The sequence below is a fragment of the Peromyscus californicus genome, unplaced genomic scaffold (assembly GCF_007827085.1).
Source record: "Peromyscus californicus insignis strain IS unplaced genomic scaffold, ASM782708v3 Scaffold_5__1_contigs__length_169319896, whole genome shotgun sequence".
Lineage (NCBI taxonomy): Eukaryota > Metazoa > Chordata > Mammalia > Rodentia > Cricetidae > Peromyscus > Peromyscus californicus.
Window position 1 is genome coordinate 130,682,368 of NW_026294573.1, and position 18,845 is coordinate 130,701,212.

At 39.7% G+C, this 18,845-nt stretch overlaps 1 protein-coding gene across 12 annotated transcripts in view; it reads left to right on the top strand.

Annotated features, from left to right (window-relative positions):
- Positions 1-18,845, top strand: part of CUNH8orf34 (chromosome unknown C8orf34 homolog) — a 470,016-nt gene that overhangs the window by 37,617 nt on the left and 413,554 nt on the right. The window contains exon 2 of one of the 12 annotated variants that reach the window (XM_052716417.1): positions 13,939-14,048. The exons of the other annotated variants lie outside the window; for them this stretch is intronic. The gene's annotated coding sequence lies outside the window, so the exon portion shown is untranslated. The remainder of the gene's footprint in view (positions 1-13,938; positions 14,049-18,845) is intronic. 12 annotated transcript variants of the gene reach the window in all.

The following is an 18,845-nucleotide window of genomic DNA, read 5'->3' on the forward strand; positions in this document are numbered from 1 at the left end:
AATTAGCAACTTTCAACATTGGAATTAGATTATGTATGAAGTCATATCCATAGTTACAAGAGACAAAAGATAATTTTATGGGTGCAATTGAAATCATAGTGACTTGAGGTAAGAATTTAAAGCCAGTTAAGCTTCACCTTAGTGTCCTCATGATCATCATGCCTGCAGTAATGGTTGAGTGTCACAGGCACTTGGTTCCCTAAGGTTTTGAATCCCTTAAGTACTTTGTCACTGTGCTGGTTAGTTTTTGTCGACTTGAAAAAAAAAACCAATAACAACAACAAAAAACCTACTTTATTGAGGAGAGTTTAGGGACTAGGATTTGCAGGACCAAAGAGTAAAAGAGCACACTTGATAAAACACAGCAAACAGCTTAAAGAAACAGCTGACTTTAGAGCCTGGGAGAAACTAAAGATACCAGGGTTATCAGAACTCAGAATCTGTGGCTGGGGATTGAGTTGATAAAGAGCTTACTATGAGTGATGGCTAATATGGATCAACTCAACAGGATCTAGAATCATCAAAGAGACAAACATGCTGGGCATGTCTGTGAGGGATTACAGGGAAAATAAAAATTGGATTGATTGAGGTGGGAAGACTCACCCTAATATGGGCAGCACCATTGCATTGACTGGGGTCATAGATTGCATAGAGGAAAGGTGCTGAGCACTGGTCAGTCCGGATTTAATATAAGTAGTCTTACACCCCTGCTGCCATGCCTTCTCCTGGGATAAGCTGTATCCTTAAACTGTGAACCAAAATAAACCTATTCCCTCTTAAATTGCTTTTGTCTGGTGTTTGTGACAGCAAGAATAAAATTAACTGCTACTAATAACAAACACGAGGACCAACACCCTGGTAGAAAGTTGATATACTTGCATAAACCTATAATCCCATCAGGAGGAGGTAGAGAGGAGAATCCCAGGATCTTGCTCACCACTAGTCCATGCAGCTGAATCAGGGAGATCCAGGTATTTTTTTGAGGAACCCCATCTCAAAAAATAATGTGGACAGGACTATTCATGTGCACACATGTATTCATGCATATATACACACCCATACAAATTGGGGTGTGTGTGCTTAGAATCTCAAAGAAAGATCTCCCATGCTGAGAAGGGAACTGCCTCAGATGGTGCTGTATCTCAGAGGACTTACCTTGAGACAAATTCTCCAAGGGCCTAGAGAAGCTACAGATGAGAACCCAGTCAGTCAAGGGATTATATTAACAGGGATAAATTAAGCACGAGGATACAGCGAGCCTCTCCTCTTGTCTTTACCTTCTTCAGTTTTGCTTGCCCGCCCTTATTTGTGCAATGTTGATTTCCAGCTGGCAAAGGGAATGAAGTATTTGTAATCCCAGCCTCTTTTGTAGAAAAGCAGAGAGTGTGGAAGGGCGAATTCACTAAGAAGCAATCATTTCATAACCGGCATAGGGACAATCGTCTTTGACTTGAAGTTTAGAGGACGAAAGGGTAGAGTTGAAGAAATCCGGTTCTGTATTTACAGAAAGTCTCTCAGAAGCATTGGCTATTGTGATAATGCTGACAGAACCAGTTTGCGTTCTCTAGCAAATCCTGTGCAGATGGGCATGAAGCCTTATAGTCAGTGGGATTTGCTTCTCATTCTTTGCAGCTTTAATACTGTAGTGTAGAGTTCTAAGACATCCAGAGCTGTCTCCTCCCACACCCTATTATACTGATTAATTTAGTAGTATGCTTTATTCCATATTCCTAAGTAACAACAACACATTTAGCAACATATGGGCAAATATTTAAGTCATTTTTCTCTATATTCATTTCAAAATAAGTATTTTTTAGTTTATTAATCAATCAGCAGTATTAGTATATCATATATTTAAAATAAAGATAACCATGGAACATTATATCATTACTCAAATGGTAAATTGTAATTTTTTTCTTAGTTAAACAATAGGTGTAATGTAGAACTATTGATGTATAGGTTATATGTTTGTATTACTTCTAGTGTGTTTTAGATACACCTGTAGTCAACATAGGATAGAAACTCTTGTCTTTGACACTTCGCATATCTTCTTGTGGGATACATTTTAAAATGAAGATTTCCCCCATTACTGATAGTGACACAAAATTTGCAAGTCAGTTCTATTATTCATATAAGAGGGCCTTTTGTTTTGTTTGTTTGCTTGTTTTTTTTTTTTTTTGTAAATATCAACCAGACATGGATATCACTTGAGGCTTTGGCTATCCATCAAATGCAGATGAAGATACCAAACTTTTCTGTAAATAGTCAATGAGTTTTGAGAATGGAAGATTGACTTTTGGAGGACATAACCCCTAAATCAATTAGCATTTTCTCCAAAGACTGCAGAAAGTCCCTAAGTGAAACCTCATAACCAACTGAAATTATTCAGCATCCTCATTTCCTTTTCAGAAATAAAGGCTCTATGCTCAAAGTGTTTCAATAACTAACTTGAGATCACTTCCAGCTGCTAAAACTAGGATTCTGCCTTGGGGAAAAAGGTCTTAGCCTTTGTAATTGAAAATCATCCAAATGCCAGTTTCTCTTCTCATTAGAAATATAACATTAAGAAGTGCCTTAAGGGCTAGGGTGATGGTTTAGTCAGTGAAGTATTTGCCTTAAAAAAATGAAGACTTGAGCTCTAATCCCCAAAACTCAAGACAAAAGCTGGACTCAGTGATGTGTACTCATGAGCCTGCAAATAGTTGGGAGATGGAGATCGGCAGACTCTAGAAAGCTCACAGGACAAATAGTCTGGCCCACACGATAAAAGTCCTGTGTCAAACAAAAGGTGAATATGTGCCCACTTTCCCTCCCAGACTGGATTGTCTTCTCTGCTTTTCTTGTGTTTCTGAGAAGATATTGTAGGGTTGACACAGTGAATAGTGCAAAGCCAGCCATCATCAACACTGTCATCTCTTCATCTAGGAAATGGTGCTGCAAACGCAGCTTCAGTGAGAGGCCGTGGGATGTTCTCACATTACAGCAGAACTGCAGCTGCAATGCTTTCTCTGTCTCCTAAGTGGATTCAAGTTTATATAAAATACATTTTTATATCTCAATTTTCCACACTATATGATTGAATGGTAATAATGTGATGGTAATAACTTCCTGGCATTGTTAGTAGGATTCAATTTAAGTTTCTCCTAGAATGGAGGAGGGAGCCTCTTTTAAGGTGAAATCTACTCTATGGTTAGCTACTCAGAAACAATGGTGTTGGTGATGTTATTGACTTTACCTTCAGCTGACTTGCAGGCTGTACATGCTGGGGACGTTCTAGCTAAAGAAGTTGATACATCTTTTCATACTGAAGCTAGTCAGACTAGGTTTTCTGTGTTTTCCAGCCAAAACATCTTAAATAATATCCATGCAAAATAAGTAAATTGGGAGATAAGTGACTGAAAGCCTGAGATTCCTGTGTTGTAAGGAAGTTTAAAGTCTGGGTCATTATATAAAGGTCACTGTTAAGGACATCCAGCTAAGATCACAATCCTAATATTATATCTTTCAAAAAATGAAGGTTTGAGATGAAAAGGGGAAATGGAGAATCAAACGTTTATATATATATATATATATAATATTATAATATATATTATATATAATATATATAATTTTTTTATATAGTCTCAAGTGCTTTTTCAGGTAAATTCCTTTGGATTTTAAGTGAAAGAAGGCTTGTTACATGTACAAAATGAGTACAAGCTAGAGTCATCAGAGGAAGGAGCCTCAGCTGAGGAAATGCCTCCTTGAGATACAGCTGTAAGGCATTTTCCCATTTAGTGTAATGAGGCAGGGTCTAGCCCACGGTGGGTAGTGCCATCCCAGGGCATGTGGTCCTGGGTTCTATAAGAAAGAGGGCTGAGCAGGTAACAGGAAGTAAGCCGATAAGCAGCTCCCTCCCATGGCCTCTGTATCAGCTCCTGCTTCTGGGATCCTGCCATGTTTTGAGTTCCTGTCCTGACTTCCTTGAGTGATGAACAGCAATGCTGACGTGTAAGCCAAATAAACCCTTTCCTCCCCAACTTTTCTTTGATCATGGTGTTTCATTGCAGTAATAAAAACCCTAAGACACCAGAGTTACTTCATGTGTCTCTCCCAAACCTACCCGCTTCCTGTTAGTAAGAATCATACCCTCTTCTGAATAGGATGTCAGAAAGGACCTGCCTCCCTGCAGATTATATAATAGAGTTTCACATTGATGAAGCTGAATTAACCTGAGCATAAAGTTGATCCTGCATCTGCATCTGCCTCTGCCTGCCCCTCCATAACTACATTGAGACAAAATTCATGGAAATGTAGCTTTGACTCTCATTGCTGGTTACCACTCTTGTTTATCCTTCTGACTTTGGTCCCATTCTTGCTCTTTCTGCAAATTCATCTGACCTATTAGTCTGTTTCCTCTTACTTTCATAAAACACTTGGTACCGAGTAACTAGAAAGGATGGAAGCTTTATTTGGACAGTTCTGGAGGCTAGGAACCCCTGGAGTATGAAGTTAGTGTGGCCAGCACCTTCCTGCTGCATCAGAACATGGCAGAGGGCCATCATATCACAAGTGTGCCAGCTCAGTTCTCCCTGCCTCTTCTTAAGCCAATGATAATATCATGAGAGTCCCTGTGACTTCATCTGCTGTGGATATCGTTCTGTATAAATAAAACACTGATTGGCCAGTGGCCAGGCAGGAAGTATAGGTGGGACAAGGAGAGGGGATAATTCTGGGAAGTGGAAGGCTGAGTCAGAGAGACACTGCTAGCCGCCGCCATGACAAGAAGCATGTGAAGATGCCAGTAAGCCATGAGCCATGTGGCAAGGTATAGATTTATAGAAATGGAATAATTTAAGATATAAGAACAGTTAGTAAGAAGCCTGCCACGGCCATACAGTTTGTCAGCAATATAAGTCTCTGTGTTTACTTGGTTGGGTCTGAGTGGCTGTGGGACTGGCGGGTGAGAGAGATTTGTCCTGATTGTGGGCCAGGCAGGAAAATTCTAGCTACATTCATCTAATCCAAAGTACCATCCAAAGGTTGGACCTCCAAATATATGATTTGAGAATTAAGTTTTCAGCACGTGAAATATTTTGGGGCTGCATTAAAACCAGCAGGCTTCTTCCACTGCTCTCGTACCTTGGTTTTTTTCTCCACATCTCTGAAACATTATCAGATTCTTCCTTCAACTTACTGATTTATGTTCACACAAACATATATTAAAAAGTACAAATAAAGCAAAATATGACCAGCATTGGCCTCTCTGTAAACAGAGTGAAGATCCCACCATTGTCTTGAGCACAGATGTTTGAGGACACCTTCTGCTCCTTATGGTCACATGTGCGCACACCACTGCACTTCCCTGCTGCTTGTTAACCCCATGCTCTGTTGAGAGAAAATGTCTTTAGAATCATTTGGGTTCATCATATGGTGGAATATGCTTTTGAATTCTCTTATTATTTTTTTTCAGCTGGTAGCTTCATTTTCCCCTGACAAGAACAAGATGTACTTGAGAGAGAAATTAAGCTCAGCCCAGAAAAATAAGATCCTGAGAATGAAAGAAGCTGTACAAGAAGTCTAGCATTTAATTATGCTTAATTGTCAGTGTGGAGATTGCTGTTTACAGCATTGTCATTTTAAAGAAGATATTTTCAGAAGTGACATTTTGATAAAGATAATTTGCTGCTTACAATGTAGCACTTAAAAAAATCATTATTTGGCTGTGTGGTTGTCGTGCCAGCAAAATTATTGACGAGATTTTTAGATTGGGTGAGTGTAGGCCCAGGATGCCTTGGTTTTAGCTGGAGTTTAATGAATGCATCAATATTTTATTGACATGAAAAGCCACTTTATGTCATACTAACTGAATTCAGTTGTTTACCTTGCTGAACAGATACAAATATGAAATAATGAACCCATCAAACATTTTCAGTGCAGACAATTCACAAAGAAACTCAAGATGGAAGCCTGGGCTTGGAAGAGCTTATATGCCAGTGTATTATAGTCAGTTCAAGACAACCAAAATTTAGAGCACATGCATTTGTTTTGGAAGATTCTTGTTGCAAAGCCTTAACTCCCTTTTATACTATACTTTCAGCTGTGTTCTTTGGCTATATGCTAGCTGATGATACATATTTATATAATAAGATTTAAGGGAAAAGGAAGAAAGGGGGAAGAAAAGGAAGGAAGGAAGGAAGGAAGGAAGGAAGGAAGGAAGGAAAGAAAAAAAGAAAGGAAATGAAATAAGTTGTCTTAGCATAAAGAAGGTTTTGAGGCAACAGTATTGCAGTTGAGAATTGGGGAAATCAGCATGAAGTCAAACAACATAGAATTTAGTCACCACATCCAGGAAAAGAGTACTCAATAGTTGTCCTTATAGTTCAAGGAAAGGAACAAGAAGCTAGTTTTACATTAGCTAGTTTGTCACAGTGTCTGAAGAAGGAAGACGACCTCCCTATTCTCAGTAAAGAGAGGAGACACCAAACCTCATGAATTTGTAGACACAACTTCTATATCAAGTTTACATATTTCTAAGACTCTTTCTAGGCTAATTGTAGCAAGTTCTAATCCAACCAACATATGCCTGCATCTCATACACTCTGTTTTTATGTTTAAGTTTATAAACATTACTTTGTAAATGTTCTGTCCTCCTTGGAAGGATCCCACCATTTATGTCCTATGTTTAAAATGTCAGAGCACTTAAATAATCACTTAAGTGGATTATAAATTCACATGATATATGTCTTCTATTTTTCCTTTAAAATTGTTTTAGCATTAATTAAAAATAATTAAAAAGCATTAATCAAAAGCAGTTCTTTTGCTTTTCCATTAAATTGTTTTGCTAAAATGTTAATGCCTATTTTTGTCTTTTATACATTTGTATTTGTTATCTATGGAGACTGAATCACACAATGCACACCATTTGGCACTTGAAATTTTCTATTAGACAAATCTGCCACATAAAATTCCATTGAATCAGGAATCTGTTTTTGGCTCCGTTTAGAACTGCTTATTAAATATTCTCAGGTTTCAGATAGAAACTCGAGCTGTTGGGCACCATTTGTAGCTGAAGTTTTTCTGTGTTCGTCTGGCACCAAGGTCCCACAGCCACTTCTAAAATTCCTGTGTCCTGCCTGGTCCTATAACCACAAGTAAACACATACAGGCTCTTCCTGTTTACTTAGATAATATCATATCCTTCTGAGGTCTTTGATGGAGTTGAAGACTAGATAGTTATAATTATGGTTTTCTTTGGTAATGATAAGAGATAAGGTAGATATAAAAACTTATACTCACAAATATAAGATAAATAGAATATTTTCTTTGAATTTGTCAAATATAAATAGACTAAATATTGTAACTGTAATTCTTGCTTGATAACTGTTTTGTTGTATATAATTTTACTATGTTAAAGTTAAAACTTTCCTTTTTAATTAAACAGAAAAGGGGGAAAATTCCATTAATAACCTAAGTGTCAATGTCATAATTTACTTTTTCTCCATATTTATGCTTCATTTTCTCATGAAAAGACATGAATAATTGTAATATTATCCTTTTCTTATTTCTAGATTGCATTGAGAGTTACTGTACAAAATTGTTTCATATACCCTACTAGAAACTTGGAAGTTCTGAGGTCTTTGCTGGTGAAACATTTTTCTGGTAGCTTGCAGTTCTGTATGCTCACTGGTTGTGCTTTCTTTTGGCTCTGTTGCCTTGGCTCTCTTTTCCTGAACCGTTTGTTATGTGCTAGACACTGAGCTGATCATTTTACATCTAGTACTAATATGGTAAAGATGTTATTGTGGTCCATTCAGCCAATTTATGCAATTAATTTTTTTTGTACACTTAAAGTTTTACCTACTTTGTTAGATGGGAATACATCTTCCTTCTGCCCAAACCATAAAATGTCCACTCTGTTCTTTAGAAGGTCCTGGAAGACCTATGGGTTTATATAATCTAAAGAAGAGGGAGGAGTCGAGCATTGCTTTATATCCTGTCTCTTCAAAGGGTTTGCTTCATACACTGTGAACCTTTTCTTTGAGACGTTCTCTTTGTCTCTCTTTGATTCACCCTTCAATAAAGGACTCCACATGTGCTTCAAGGGGTGATTGCATCTGTGCTTCTGAGATTTCATTTTCTCATCTTCTTCGTTTTCCTGTTCCTTCTTCTTGGACATGCTGGAGCCCCATGGTGTGCAAGGGCCATGTTCTACCCGGGCTACATCCCTCGGCCATAGGGGATTATCTTCCACATCCTCATATGATCTAGTTTTTCATAACTTCTGAAACAGCATAGAGCATTTCTTATCAAAAAATATAGGCCCAGTCTCTCATAGGAAATCTCTGCTTTTGAGGCAACTGCTATAGAGACAGGACAACCATCCAAAAATATACGAACTTAGGAAAAAACACTGAGATCTCAGATCTGGCTTGTAAACCCACAGATTAGCTCCTCACATCCTGCATGGGTACCATCTTCTGAAACCACAACTCACTCTATCAGAGTGCATACCAAGCCGAGAGCAGCCAGATGACAAGTTTACCTTATAAAGGAAGTTTACACGTGGACCAGCAACACCGAATATTGGTGGGCATGAATAGAAGGCTCCTCCTGGAATTAAGCTTAGCAAGAAGAAAAAAATTATTAAGCACTCATTTATTATTGATTGTTTATTTATGTAATATGTTTTCTCTGCTGGTACTGAATATAAGCAGAATATTCCCTCAGTATGAATAGAACTACATGGGCTTTGAAGGTTCCTTGGGAACCTTTATTGGAATGGGAAGGATTGCAGTGATAATGTGTTAGGATGGTGAGACCTGTAGCCTTACACAGAAAAGTGTATCTTTGATGACTAGAGATACTCTTAAAACTGGGTAGTAAGGGCTTCCTTCCGTTGGTGGGGCTTGAATGAATATTGCCAGTCTCTATCTCTTGAGTCTATCTCTTATGCTTCAATCTCCCTTCTAGTTGAGAAAGAAGAAATATTGCTGTAAGTTTAAATATAGCCACAATACCCACAAACTCTTTTTAGATGGCCTCTTATATTTATGCTTTTACCTATTGTGTGTAGCTATTCTGGACTTTCTTAGTGGTCTATTTTTCTCCTTCATAAGCTGTGAAGCGGTGTAGCTTCTGTAAGTTACATTAGTTAATAATGTAAACATTACTGTTATTTTATCAGGTCTGCCTTGCATGTGACAAGAATTAACATAGCTTCACCAAAGCATAAGGACTACATAGAGAGGATGATGTGTGAACCTGAGGTGTCTGAGTCTGGAGCCCAGACTATGCTTTTTAATCTCTGTCTCCTTAAACTTTACACTATCAAAAATAGCAGTTACTAGCCACAAGTGGAACATTCATTCAATAGTCTTAAACTAAAATTTTAGCCCATAGTCTCAACCTAAGGGAGGACAGATTTATTTTTCTCGTGGTCTCTGATGTATTACCAGTGATTATAGTGGGAGCATGCAGTGATGTGTGTTCACATCTTGGCAGATCAGAAAGGAGAAGGCTCAAATGAGACCCAGAAGTGAATATCACCCTCAAGTCCTGTTTCCAGAAACCCAGTTCTTCCAGCTAGAACATGGTCCCAGATGGTTTATAGCCTCCCCAAACAGTGCCACTACCTGGGAACCAAAAGTTCAAACATAAACATATTTGGTGGACGTTTTACATTTGAACCATGTTGCTTGTTATGGTGAGTGTGTAGCATTTCTTTAAATCACAGGCAAAGTATATTAATCTATATTCACAATATGATAATGCTAAATATGTTTCTAAGGTGTCACCTCCTGATTCAAGTTGTGGAGCATAGAACAATATTCTCTTCTGGAAAAAAATATGTAGGAAACACTCTCTTCATCTATGTCTACCCTTCTTGACCATTTTAATATATGCTGAAAATTGTTCATATGTTTTACATGGTCTCTGGTATCTCGATACCTCAGGAAAGGATCTGAATTAAGGTGAAAACCATTGAGGGAGAGAATCCATGTTTTTGTCAGTAAGCAGTCTGAAAGAAATTTCAGCCTTGTGGGACTCTTGAGAGGAGTATTTGTATTTCAATAAAACAGGAATCGAGACTGTGGGGTAGAGATGGGTGTATGTCAAGGAGCTTGCCATTTAGATGTGTGTTTTATTTAGAAAGAAATGCTTAACCACTTTATCTATTCTCGGCAGTACAACAGGAAGAAAAGTCATGCCACTAAATGTTTTAGAGATAAAAGTTTGACTTGATCCGATTCTATTTTCTGAAACTATTATTTTAAACTTTCATTACCTTTTGGAATCAGTGTAATTTAGAGTTCTCAACCATTTCTTGAGTTAATATTACTTAGAGTTCTCAACTGTCTCCTTCGACGTTTCAAAAGATTTTTTAATTATATAAAGATAAAAGACATGCATAGCAAAAATAGTCAATCAAAAATGTATTCAATGTTTTTTGTGCCAGTTTAGCATTCAAAATATAAATATGTTACTGTTTGCACCAGTTCTAGGAGATGTGTAGTCTGGCCCAGCAACATGCTTTTGATGAAGGGCAGTATCTGTAACATATGGAGTTGGCCTCTGCTTCTGCTTCTGTATATTTCTTGCCAATAAATTCCTTTACTTAGTAAACAAAGGAAGAGACTAATTGGTTAAGAGCAGAACTCCAGGTTATGTGATTATATATTACATCAAAGCAAGTACTGTCTGTTGTTTAGTAAGAGCGAGGGTTCCAGGCAAGTTGTCTTCTGTTGTTACTCATCACTGCGAATTAATAAGCAAAAGTCAGTCTCTTCAATTCCTTTAAATACATCGACATGGAAGTGATTATTCAGAAGTTATGTACAGATATAACTTTTGTTTCTATTTGGTCAAAGATTTTGTGCATTGTTCTCTCATACTCTCTCCTTTCTCTTCATATATTTCAAAAGATTAAACACATAGAATCTAGCAATACAAAGGATGGAACTGAGCCCATGGAGAGAGCAGATGGTGAAATTTTAATAGAACATGGGAGATTGGAAAAATTCAATGTCTATTTTGTTGACATATTTTCCATCAAAGAAGATTATTTTCAAATGCCACAAAACAAGAAATTTTTGACCAAGAAGCAGCTGAAGACCAAGAAAGGGGAAAAATAGTGCAATATGCTTCTATAAGGTTTGGTCAGAGCAGTGAGTAGCCTTGTGATTCAGCATCTTGAACTGAGGTAATGGTGTGTAGTGTACCCTCTTTAATGAACAATCTAGCTCCTGAACACAGCTGTGTACCAGACGCTTCCCAAGTGCTAGGGAAAGGATTAATCCTCACACCCCATGTAATTATATTAGCCCCAGTCTAGGGATAAGAACCCTGGGCCAGAGACCTTCAGTGAATGACTGTGGGACTGACTTTTCTCATTCTGCGACGAAGTAGCTGACAAAGGCAACTTAAAGGGGCATTTATTTCAGGTCACAGTTCAAGGGTGCAGTTCATCATGGCGGGAAGACAGGAAGGTGTGTAGTCAGGAGCATGAGGTCACATTGTGTTCCTGGCCAGGAAGCAGACAGTGATGAATACTGGTACTTTCTCCTTTTTATTCTGTCAGGTAAGCTAGTGCACGGAATGATGCCACTGGCATTTAGTTTGGGGTCTCCCAACTCAACTCAATTCAGACACTCCCCCACAAACATGCCTAGAGATGTGTTTCCTAAGTGATTCCAGATCAGTGGTTCTCAACTTTTCTAATGCTGAGACCCTTTAATACAGTTCCTCATGCTGTGGTGACCCCCCCAACCATAAATTATTTCACTGCTACTTCGTAACTGTAATTTTACTACTGTTATGAATAATAATGTAAATATCTATGTTTTCCAGTGGTCTTAGCCACCCTTGTGAGTGGGTCATTTGACCTCCAAAGGAGTTGAGACCCACAGGTTGAGAACCTCTGTTCTAGGTCTTGTCAAGTTGGTTATCAGTATTAGCCATCCCACTTGCTGCGCTCACACATCACACAAACAGAGAAGGAATGGGCTGAAAGCCAAGAAGGAGCTTAGATGCCACCATCCACATCTCTACCCTTTGTTGTTCTTGCTGATGCACAGAAGTTCCAGGACAGTAGAGCAGGAAGACAATGTTTAATGTTTGAGATTAAGTTTGGTTTATTCTGAAATCAACAGAATATGAGATGAATTGGTCTATAGTAAAACTATACAGTTTTATTAAATGTTGATGGATAAAAAGCAGTGAGTAAGCTATTTGCTCTATTGGAACCATGGTGAATTTACTGAAAAGAGGTCATTACACACTAGCTTAATGGTTCTTTCTGATAAGACAGATGGGTTCATAGATAAGATGGGAGATACTGCTTCTCTGGTCTCCTGAACACCAAAATCAGAGAGGCCTTTCGTGTGTGCAATGGGAAAATAAAGAGTGAGTGGGTGCTAGAAAATGTCTTGTTGATTATTTTTACCTGAAACTTACATGATGAAGTAAGCTACATATTTTAAATATATTGAAACAAATAAATAGAACCCCAAACAGAGCTTGTAATTTATAATGAACAATGTGAAGCTTCTTAGGATGTAATATGAGGTCAGTATTCAATTTATCCGCTTACTTATTTTTGCAGACAGGACCACAGGACTTACACATACTAGGCAAGTACTTTAATGCAGACTTATATCCCGGCCCTTGTCACTTCATTTTAATATTGTAAGTGCAACTATCATAGCCACAGTGTCTAAAGCAATAAGAAAGGATTGAAATACATGGCTATGGTAAGTATAAGAAGGATAATCTAAAGGGAAAATTGCATGTGTCTTCAAATGCATGAAAAAAATAAAGAAAATGCATTTATTCTGGATATACTCAGGAGAAATGGTTAGAAATATCAGATAAAAATAGCATCAAGTCTTCATTATAGTCATGGTTTGGTGCAAAATGTACTCCACAGACTTATTTTTTTTAAGTGTTTTGTCCCACTTGGTGGCAATATTGTGGTAAATTGTAGAGACTGAGAGGAAGATGCCAGATGGATTAAGTCACTAGAGGCAGGACTTTGAGAGATATATTATCCCTGACTCCTTCCTGTCCAGCTCTCTCTCTCTCTCTCTCTCTCTCTCTCTCTCTCTCTCTCTCTCTCTCTCTCTCTCTCTCTCTCGTCCACATGAACAGGAACCTATTTCACATACTTGCTGCCACGATGCTTTGCCCCAAGCACATGGGGCAACTGAGGTCCAACATCTCTGACTCCTCAGGGAAAATCAATCATCTTTCCTTTAAATGGTTTCCTCTGGTGTTTTGTTCACAGAAATGGGAAAATTGAATGATTTGTTTTTCTTCTCTGAGTTTCTAAACATCTGTGCAAAAAGGTTGGCCTTAGGTAACTGCAAATTCAGCCTGGGTCTGTGTAATGAGATGAGAAATTCTAGATTCCTTTTGCCTCCTTTCCAAGTGCCTTTATCACTTCATCACTGACAGACCTTCAAATGCCCTAGCTTTTAGGGATGGGGCAGGGTTGCATAACTTCAGCATTATAGACTTTTAGACCAGGTAACCTTTTGCAAAGGGCTATCCTCTGTATTGTAGGACACTTAGAAATGTTATTGGTTTCTATCCTGCAAATGTCAGGAATTGTCTTTCCCAGTAGTATTAATAAAAATAAAAGTCTCTCAAAATTGACAAATGTACCTCAAGTAATAAGGTCACAGGTCAGTGTTTTCTGCTTTAGGGAAAGATATTGAGACTCTTGTTAAAATGCAAATATTGATAGGTATATAAAACAGTCACTGGTCACCAATTTGTCACTAAGTTTTACTTATTACTTTTAGCTCTACCTGAAAATAAAAGAATACAGGATGGGCAAATTTCAGGGGGACAGCACAGCATGAATCACTGAATGCTAGTGTCTCCGCTCACTTGGATAGTATATTAGAAGTACCCTAAGCTGAGTGGTTTTTCAATATAGACATTTATTTCTTATAGTTTTGGAGGCTGGGAAGCCCAAGACAAAGACACTGGCAGATTTTGCCTGAGGATCTACTTCCTCTGAAGTGGCCATCTTCTTACTGAGTGCTCACAAGGCAGACAGCCAGGTACTCTTGGATTCTCCTTTGTGTGGTCACTATCCCTTCATGAAGGTGCAACCATAAACTAATCAGCTCTCAACACCTACACCAATGAAAACTATTACATTGGGTACTAGGAATCTGGGATGAGCACAAACATTTTATCTGTGATAGCTAGGCACACGGGGAATTGTGGAGGAATTCAAATCCAGGAGGGCATGTCCAGGCAGTGTTTTCAATTCAAAGAGCAAAGTGCTTCATTTTCTCATTTAGTGTATGTATCACACATGCAGCTACATGTAAAGAATATAAAATGAGGGGAATGTCACCTTTGCTCTTGATCCCCACAGCATGAGCTCCCTTCAATCCCCAAATCTCTCCTCACTTCATACTTTTTGTAGATCTTTGGAGTGTTTTCTTTGTAAAGTTTTAGTCCCAGTTACCTTACTAGTTAATGGAAGAGGCTGTCCAGTGAGCCATACTACCCTGACCCCCTGTTCTACCTTAGGATCTCTCAACCATATCTTGCCACAGATATTCCTGAAATGCATGCATGAAAACGAAACCATGAATTATAAGATTTGGGAAAAATCATCAGAGGCTTGAGAGGTTTGGAAGCATTCCAAGTTCAAAAATGGCATGATATAAAGACAGCCATGAAAGAGTCAAGTGGAAAGCTTTTGTAGTGTACTTAACTCCTGGTACAGATGTGGTAGGTGGAAGGGGAAGATGCTGATGGTTAGCTGCTGTGCAGATGTGGTTGGAGGAATGGGAGATGCTGATGGTTAATTGCAGGTACAGATGTGGTTGGAGGAAGGGGAGATGCTGATGGTTAACTGCTGTACAGATGTGGTAGGAGGAAGGGGAGATACTAATGCTAACTCCTGGTACAAATTTAGTAGGAGGAAGGGGAGATGCTGATGGTTAACTCCTTGTACTGATTTAGTAGGAGGAAGGGAGATGCTAATGGTTAACTCCTGGTACAGATTTGGTAGGAGGAAGGAGAAGATGCTGATAGTTAACTCCTGGTACAGATGTGGTAGAAGGAAGGGGAAGATGCTGATGCTTAACTGCCTGTACAGATGTGATAGGAGGAAGGGGAGAAAGCTGATAGGAGAGTGTGCTGGTTCTACACACATAGGCATTTCCATGTCCGGTAGGAAGAGGCTGAGAGTAATGGTATTTATGTAAGACGGTGCTGGTGACATTGCTTATTTGGGCAGATACATCTTTTATGTGTGGATATTATTGGGGTGTGGATGGTGTTTAAGTTCATTGCAAGAGGACGCATGATAGTGATCCAACCTAAGGCTATGGTTAAATGCATCAGGAAAAAGGTACAGTAGATGGGACTGTTAAACAGGAGTTTAATTTAACAGTTGTATGTGAGTTAGACAAGTACTATTGTGATGTAAATAGAATATCGGTAGTCCCATTGATTAATGGGAAGGTTCATTGCCATAGCAATGAAGGGGGGTGGGGCACGGAAATTCAGAACAGACACTGAGTTCCCAAGCAAGAAGAAGGAAATACCTGGATATTTGCCATGGACAAATAGCTTCATTTGGACTATTACAGTGAGAAGGAAGAAGGCCACTTTTAATAGCTGTGCAGACTCAGAAATAATCAGTGTTGTTCATTCTTTGTGATACATCTCACTGTTTAGTGGATTTAAAATAAAAGATAGTGGAGAAGGAATGCTACATCCTTGGTTTGTGTTTCCTTTCCTCCATTTAGCTCTAGGGTATAAATATATGTCACCTTTTAAATAGAAAACTTTGTTATTTCTTTTCATTCGATGTTTGGATAGCGACCCTAGGATAGTGAACCACACTGGATTTCTCACCGATGGCTTTCCTCTGCTGTGGAAGGAACACTTTCTAGCCAGTAATATCCTAGCTTTTCCTGGTAGTTCTAACACAGGAGTAATTCATTACCTTCTATTGATGGTTATCTTCCACTGATCATTTAAAATCATGAATTCTGTGGGGATTGCTTCAAGTTTTTCTTCCTAAGAAATAGGTTTTCAGATAAGGTAAACACTCGGTTTTCTGTTTTTTCACTGTTTATCCATTATTCAACAATGAAGAAGAGCCACAAGTCAGTGAGGGTTTTGGTTATGTGTGTTAGTCCCATCATAGTTCATTCGATTGCCCTAGTGGCATCTCACCCAGATTTCCTCCTCTCTAGAGATAAAGATAAAGGAATGCTTTGCCTAACTGCTTTGGCTAGGCGAGAGAGACCCACCTTTTCTCAGAGGCATACAGTGTTTGTAACCACTCTCCACTTTTGTCTTTATGTGGTGCATTTTCCTACAAAAATTTCAGTCATAATACCAAAATCCAAGTGTCATGGCAGTGGGAACCTGATCCAACAGACAGATTAGGAGCCTGAAGCAATACGACATTATAGTACTAGTATTTCTCAAAGCTGGAACATATGTCATCATGGTTTATTAAAGTCCAGATTATGATTTTCTATTCACAGAGGGTTTTTTAAAAAAATTAACTTCTTTATTGACTCTTTGGGAGTTTCACATCATGCACCCCAATTCTGTTCACCTCCCGGTCCCCCATATCCTCCCCTCATCCCTGCCATGCCCCCCATAAGGAAACAAATTGAAGTAAGCAAGCAAGCGAACAAAAGCAAAGACAAAAAAAACCCAAAAAAAACCGTAAAAAGCAAACAAAAACACAAACCACAACAACAGAAAAATCTCTTTGCTTCTTCTTTCCTGCTTCTCCAACACCTCTTCATTCATCGTGGTGGCACTGGAGGCCTTAGTGTGCCGTACAGTATACCTCTTTGTCCCATCCTTTTTACTGGCAAATGTTCATTGCAATGAGTCACTGGTCTGGTTCAAAGCTTCTGGTTTCTGGTACACCATCATCACTGGATCCTCACCCGAACTCCTCTGGGATATCCTGTGGCTGTCATGAGTCTTGGAGGTCTTGCGGGTATCATTCCACAGGACCTGTCCCTTCACCCTCTCCAGCAGGTCCTAGATTGGGTAGAGGCTAGGGTGGGTCAACCAAAGACCTGGTTGTGGGCCTGGTTGGTAGCCATGCTGGTCATTCTGGGCCCCTGGGGCCACTGACCTCAGGTGAGGGATGGAGGCAGCTCCCCTCATACATGCCCTCAGGGTCAATTCACCTTGGTCTATAATGGGGGGGTGGAGGCCATCTCTCCAGCAAGCAGGAGCCCACTCTCTTGCTGTAGTGTCCAGTGAGAAGAAAGGCCAGCTTTCCCAGGGCCAGTGAACGGTGTGGCTGGCAGATCATGGCCCTTTGATTTCATCTCACATGGTTCCTAAGTTCTCCTGAGGTGACACAGACCACAGATATCCACATAGACTCCAGCTGTGGCTGGACCACAGACCCAGACATGGCTGTTGGCAGCAGCTTGGGGCCGGTTGACATCCTGGCTCTGGGTAGAGGCCTGGCTGCTCAGGTGGCAATGGTTGTGGCCATAACCTTGGACATCTATGTGACCTTTGGTGGCAATGCAGGACACAGACTTTTGTACAAACCCTAGCCATGGTAGAATCATAGACCTCGACATGGTCCTCAACAGTGGCTGGGTCTGGCTGTTACCACTGTCCCAGTGGTAGTATGGCCCTGAGACACCAACATGGCCCTTGATCTCAGGTGTCTGCACATCTTTTGATATCAATAGGTGCATCAGACATCAGCACAGACCCTGGGTACAGTAGAGCCACAGACCCTGACATGGCCCTTGGCTGCAGCTCTGGTCTGGAGGTCATTATGACATTGAGCAACAGCGCAGGCCACTCAGATCTGAATACATCCTGGCCCTCAGACACCAACCTGGATTCAAGTGGCTGATCTGATGTGGGCATCCTCATGGCACTCAGTGGCAACAGGAGCCACACTCTAGAGTTTTTAACTTGACCTAGACTTTGTCCTTCTAGCCTCCAAACACTTTGATGAGATTTTGAGAAGTACTGCTCAAAACTGTACTTTGGTGAGTTTCTTTCTAAGTACATGCACTGCAAGTCTTTTGGATTCTCAGCTGATAAGGAAGGCATGAGAATATCAGTTACCAGGTGACTTCTCAGTAGATAGTCTGCAAGTAGCACCTTCATCATTACTAAGACCTGAGATCCATATTTTTATGTGCATTCATTGTACCAAAATTTATTAAATCCTCCATCTGTGACACAAAATGAAGATAGACTATTAAGCAAAATATAATAGTGCTCAAGAGTAAGTGCCAATTATCAAGTCCAAAGACATGGTTTTCACCTTGGTTGTGGTACCAATGGTCTGGCTATGGCTTCTTCCCTCATGTGGAGTCATGAGGAGAGGTACAGACTATGTTGCTTCTCTTGTGCCTCTGAATGCAGAAGGATTTTAGGTTGGGCTGACAGACCCATATGCTCCCAGCTTCAATCCCTGAGAACTAGACTTTCTTTTCTTTTTCTTTTTTCTTTCTTTTCTTTTTTTTTTTTTTTTTTTTTTTTTTTTTTTTTTTTTTTTTTTTTTTTTTTTTTTTTTTTTTAGCTGAGGACGAGAACTAGACTTTCAACCAGGTCTTAGAAGCCGGAAACCTAGCTGGAGCTGCTCAGGTTAGCGTGCAGTCCTCTGGGTTCCAATTGCCAGTGGTGCAGCGTGGAGCAGCTGGTGCAGTCTTTGTGTCTATGCAGTGACAGCAAGTCAGCAGCAGCAGCCAGCACCTGCTCCTCTCCCCACTCTTGCCAGCATCACAGCTCTCTGGCTGCTCTGTTACAGCACTCGGCCTCCAGGGCCAAGACCATTAGCCTGGAAGGTTTGGCAACTTCCTGGAGCTCTTCTGGAGACCAGG